This window comes from Pan paniscus, chromosome 5, assembly GCF_029289425.2.
Source record: "Pan paniscus chromosome 5, NHGRI_mPanPan1-v2.0_pri, whole genome shotgun sequence".
NCBI classification, from domain to species: Eukaryota; Metazoa; Chordata; class Mammalia; order Primates; family Hominidae; genus Pan; species Pan paniscus.
Window position 1 is genome coordinate 171,416,198 of NC_073254.2, and position 5,310 is coordinate 171,421,507.

Consider the following 5,310-nt stretch of genomic DNA (forward strand, 5'->3'; position numbering starts at 1 on the left):
GTCCGGTTACGTTAAGGTCACATGACCGAGAGAGCGGAGAGACTAGTGCAAAGAGGCTGCGAGCGGCTCCCGCCGGGGGGGAGAGGCGGCGAGAGAGCAGTGGCGGCAAGAGCCCCCTCCGCCCCCCCCCAGCCGCTCCCCTCCCCCCGCCCGCCTCCGCCTCCTGCTGCTCTGCCGCCGCCGCCGCCGCCTGCAGCACTCCACTGCCGCTCCCACCCAGGCTCCGCGCTCTGCTCCAGCCAAACTTCTGCAGACCATGTGCAGCCGAGGCGAGGAAACTTCTCTCCACCTATTGGGGCTGGAGGCCTGAGTCACAAGCCCCTTGTTTACATAAAGTGTTTAGGTAGCACAAGTCCTTGAGATGCTCGGGGTTAGAGATGGAGAGCCACTGCTCGTATCCTTCTGCCGGCTTCTGCTTGAGATCTCTTGGCCTTTACCCTTGTCCCTTGACTTTTCGTGTTTGTTTTAATCTTTAAGACTTGAAATGGAGTGGCCTTTAGAACCGGGGAGATACTGTAAACCAGCAGTATCTTTGTGTCACCAATGGTAACTGAAAGTCATGCTGAAGTACAGATGCCTGTAGCGTGCACAGAGGCAGAGGTGCTTCCTTTTCCTTGCAGATGAGTTGAGCGACGTAAGATGTTTCTGTTAGGGTTGAATTTCATGGTTATTTCAGCAACTGGATTTTCGTTTTTGAAGTTTTGGCCCCCCAAAAATGAAAGTCTGCAACGCATGTTTGTTAAGAGAACAGTTTATTCTCCTGTTAGGTTTTGGTCTTTGAGGTATGGATTCCAGAGTTGGCTATTCTGTTAGATTTAGAGCTGTGGAAAATCTTTTAACGGGGAGATCCTGAAACACGGAAACATGGCAGGGAAGTTAGAATTTCCTGATGGTCATTTTTAACATTTTAAAGTTTACTTTTTGGTTGTTGCCATTTTTCTAGAATCCGTGTCTTTTTGGGGGAAATACAGTCCTTTGAGGACTAGAATTTAATGATTTCTTTACACATCTAGGATTTTTTTGAGATTTAGAAAGGATATGGCTTTATTCCTAAGGAAGTGGAGGCAGCAGTTTCTAGGATACTCTGGTTTCAAGGCATGCTAACCTGGTTGTGATGTCTAACCCATTTTGGTTTACACAGTCTGACCACTAGCACAATGCCTGGCACATAGTTTACAAATCATTTAAGGCAAGCTTACCATCTTAAGACAATTTAATACATAGAAGTGTCCCTCCTAAAAATCTGAGTTTGATTTAGAAATCCAGTTATACCTGCAGGTACTGATGACTAATTCCTTCTTTGAAGACAAAATAAGCAGCTGTGTAGCTTCAGTGGCTCTCAAATGGATAATAGATTCAGTGTATACTCGCTTTGAACTTTCCTGTTTTTTGATCAGCTAGATAAATGACTTTAGTGGGTAAATGTCTGCCTCCAAAACCAAATTCTGACCCTGATCTAAGTATTCTACTGCACCGCTGTCACTGGAATATCAAAGTTGGCCTTCAGACTGGCGTGCCTGGTTCCTTGGATTGGCTTGAGTATTGAGGTCTGTCTCATCTTACTAGGGAACTAAAATGATGTTGATTGTTTTGTAGAGAATTGTAATTAGAGATCTGTAGGTTCTAATTCTTTTGGAATTCCATTCTGAAAATTTTCAACCTTACGGTGTTGGTGGAGTGCTCATGTGAAGAGTGAAACTGACTTAAGAATAAAAGAAAAAGTGGGCAAAACTAATGCTAAACTTGAGACCATTGGGCAGAAATTTGCCTGTGTGTGTAGAGTAATTGGTCTTGAGTCAAAGTAACTATGTTTATTTTTAACATCACTGAATATTTTGTAGCGTTACACTCTATATAGGCTTGTAGAAATAAACCCAGGGGTAAGCCCAGAAATTGAATATCAGTCCTAAAGAAAGCCTATCAAGAGCATCCTATTCTCTTTAAGAGCTGCTATTCGAATTTAGGACTGGGCTGGTTTGCTGCTCATTCTCTCGAGGCATAGGCAGCCACACTTGAATTTTGCCAAGTATGCAGATAATTCCAACTTGTAGTCAGGATCATCAGGTAATAGCATTATAAGGGGAGCTGTACAGACTGTATATTTTCTACAGTTTGTTGAAATAGAAACATTTATATGGATACATACATCTGCAAAGGTTAGGGAGAAAACGGTAGCCCTGGCAGAGAAGAGCTAGTTAGTGTATTTCAGGATAGGGCCAAGGGAAGCTGTCATTTCTCTACTAAGTCTCATTGTGGGAAAGCCACAAATGTCCCTAGTACGGTAATAAGGAAAAAAAGGCTGAGCGTGGTGGCTCACACCTGTAGTCCCAGGACTTTCGGAAGTATTGCTTGAGCCCAGGAGTTGCAGATCGGCCAGGACAATATAAGAAAACCCCATGTATTAGAAAAAAAGAATTAGCCAGGCGTGATGGTGTGGGTCTATGGTCTCAGCTTGGGAGGCTGAGGTGGCAGGATCGCATATAGCCCAGGAGTTCGAGGCTGCAGTGAGCCATGATCGCATCACTGCACCCTAGTCTGGGCAACAGAGTCTCTAAAAAGGAAAAAAAAAAAAGTTAAATCGCTGTTTAATTATGTGCCAATTTATTTTGGTATTTTGAGAATCTGGTAAATTAGGAATTCAAAAATAGTTTTAACACTTTTTACTTCAAAGAAAATCACAGTGCAAGCAATCTGAGTGGATTCATCAAAAGTTATACATGAATATTCTGCAGAGTCTGGTGTTGCTGAAAGTTTTGATTTGTGTTCTGCTGAGACACAACCATGAAAATATGCACTTGCTTGTATTCTGAAGAGGATAGTTCCAGTGAGACTTGGACAATGAGCAGAAAAATTTTTTTTTTGAGACGAGGTGTCGCTGTGTCGCCCAGGCTGGAGTGCAGTGGCGCGATATCTGCTCACTGCAACCTCTACCTCCTGGGTTCAAGCGATTCTCATGCCTCAGCCTCCCAAGTAGCTGGGACTACAGGTGCCCGCCACCACACCCGGCTAATTTTTTGTATTTTTTTTTTTTTTTAGTAGAGACGGGGTTTCGCAGTGTTAGCCAGGATGGTCTCGATCTCCTGACCTCGTGATCCACCCGCCTCGGCCTTCCAAAGTGCTGGGATTACAGGTGTGAGCCATTGTGCCCAGCCCAGAAAATTTAATAGTACTAGATCTCGTGTGTGTGTGTGCGCGCGCGCGCTTAGGTTGAAGGTGGAATTTAACATTGATTAAAAAAAAAATGCTAGGAAAAAATAAATGCGGTTTGAGTCCAAAGCAGCATTTTTCACTAATTTTATGAAGGAAGTCCTTTTGAGTAATGTCTTAAATTAGGAAAATGGCGTACTTTTACATGTTAGACATTAAACTCTAGGGCAGATAACCATGCCCTGTGTGTTGTGTATCAAGCTTAGCATATACATAGGAAAAGATGTATTGTGAGAGTGTCTTACATTTCGTTGGTTTGGTCATAAAGTTTATAGAAAATGCTTGTTTTATCGTTGGTTGTTATTGAGATGAGAGTCCCTCAAGGAACTCCCTATGCTTTAGGGAGCTTTTTGTTTTAAACCTACTGGTTAGACTTGTGGGTTTTAATGTTTTCAGCTGTGGTTGTAAGAAACACATTTTAAATTGCACCTAGTATAGACATACATATAAAACAAAATTTTTACGAAGTAGTACTTGTATTAAGAGTGATGTACTCTGCTATCTTCTGTTTCATTTTTTAAAAGTTGATATTGCTGCCTTAAATTGATTTTTTCAACCACTAATGAGTCAGGACCCACTATTTAAAAAATACTGGTGTGTTCTCTTGCTGTTACAAATTAACCCAAAACTTAGTGGTTTAAAGCAATAAACTTGTGTTTATCTCATGTAGGTTCTGTGGGTCAGGAATCTGGGAGTAGCTTACTTAGGTGGTTCTGGGTCAGGGTTTTTCATGAGGTTCCAAGGTGGCTCTCATTTGGCAAGTCAGCTATGGCTGATGGTGGAAGTTCTTCATTGGACTGCTTGAGTGTCCTCACATCGTGGCGAAGGCTAGCTACCCGCAGAGTAGGTGATTCAAGCAAGAGCAGAGAGGAGGCCACACACCATCACTTCTGCCATATTCTATTAAAAAGAAGTCACTTAAGTCCAGCCCAAACTCAGGGGATGAGTATCAAAGAATTATGGACATAGTTTAATAGCTGCCACATTTATATGTTTTTCCACTTTATATTTTATTTATTTATTTATTTAGAGATGGAGTCTTGCTCTGTCGCCCAGGCTGGAGTGCAGTGGCGTCATCTCAGCTCAGTGCAGCCTCTGCCTTCCGAGTTCAAGTGATTGTCCTGCCTCAGCCTCCCTAGTAGCTGGAATTACAGGTGCCCCCTACCACGTCCGGCTAATTTTGTATTTTTAGTAGAGATGGGGTTTCACTATATTGGCCAGGCTGGTCTCGAACTCTTGAACTCAGGTGATCCACCTGCCTCGGCCTCCCAAAGTGCTGGGATTTCAGGCATGAGCCACCACCCTGGCCTGTTTTTCCATTTTAAAGACGAGTTAGGATTGCACCAAAAGCCATGCTGAAGTCAACCTATAAGTAATTATCTTAGTTAATTAAGTCAGTTTTTTTCTCTGAGGGCATCTAGTCACACTTCCTTCTCAGTCTTCAATTTGAAAAAGCAGGCTCAAAGAATTTAAGTAATTAAGCAGCCCAAGGTCATTCAGTCTAGGAAAACCTCACAAATTTTCTCTGACCTTTGTCATGAATAACATGTGAGCTGATAAAGATGAGAAAATTAAGAAGTTACACTGTAGAACTGTTCGCCAGTCTTCCAGTTTGCAGACCTCCATATTATAATACACTTTAAAATTCAGATAATGCTTGGTGTCTGGATTCCTCATACTAGCACCCCTCCTGTTCACTTTTAGAGGAAACAGAAAATGTACTTATTAAATGAATTCAAACTACTTTGAATAGACCATTCCAGATGCTGCCTGTATACTCACCATGAGATGTACTGTGCAAACTAATTCCAATTAGCACATTTTGAGAACCCAAAAGGATGTTGTGACTTAAAGATGATGAGAATTTAAGTGTAAAGAAGATTACACTTCTTTATGCTGTGAAATTTTCATAGAAATTTTGGATCTGGAAGGATTTTGTTCTAAGACTAGTTTTAGCTTAGTGATAAAAGGAATAGGATGACATTGGTAGTGAGCAAAGGCAGGATAAATTTCTAAAGACTTCCTTAAAAATTTTTTTAATCCATTAGGCTTTTCTAAATTATAGGTTGGGATACAATAAGTTATCTTACACCTTTGCTTCAC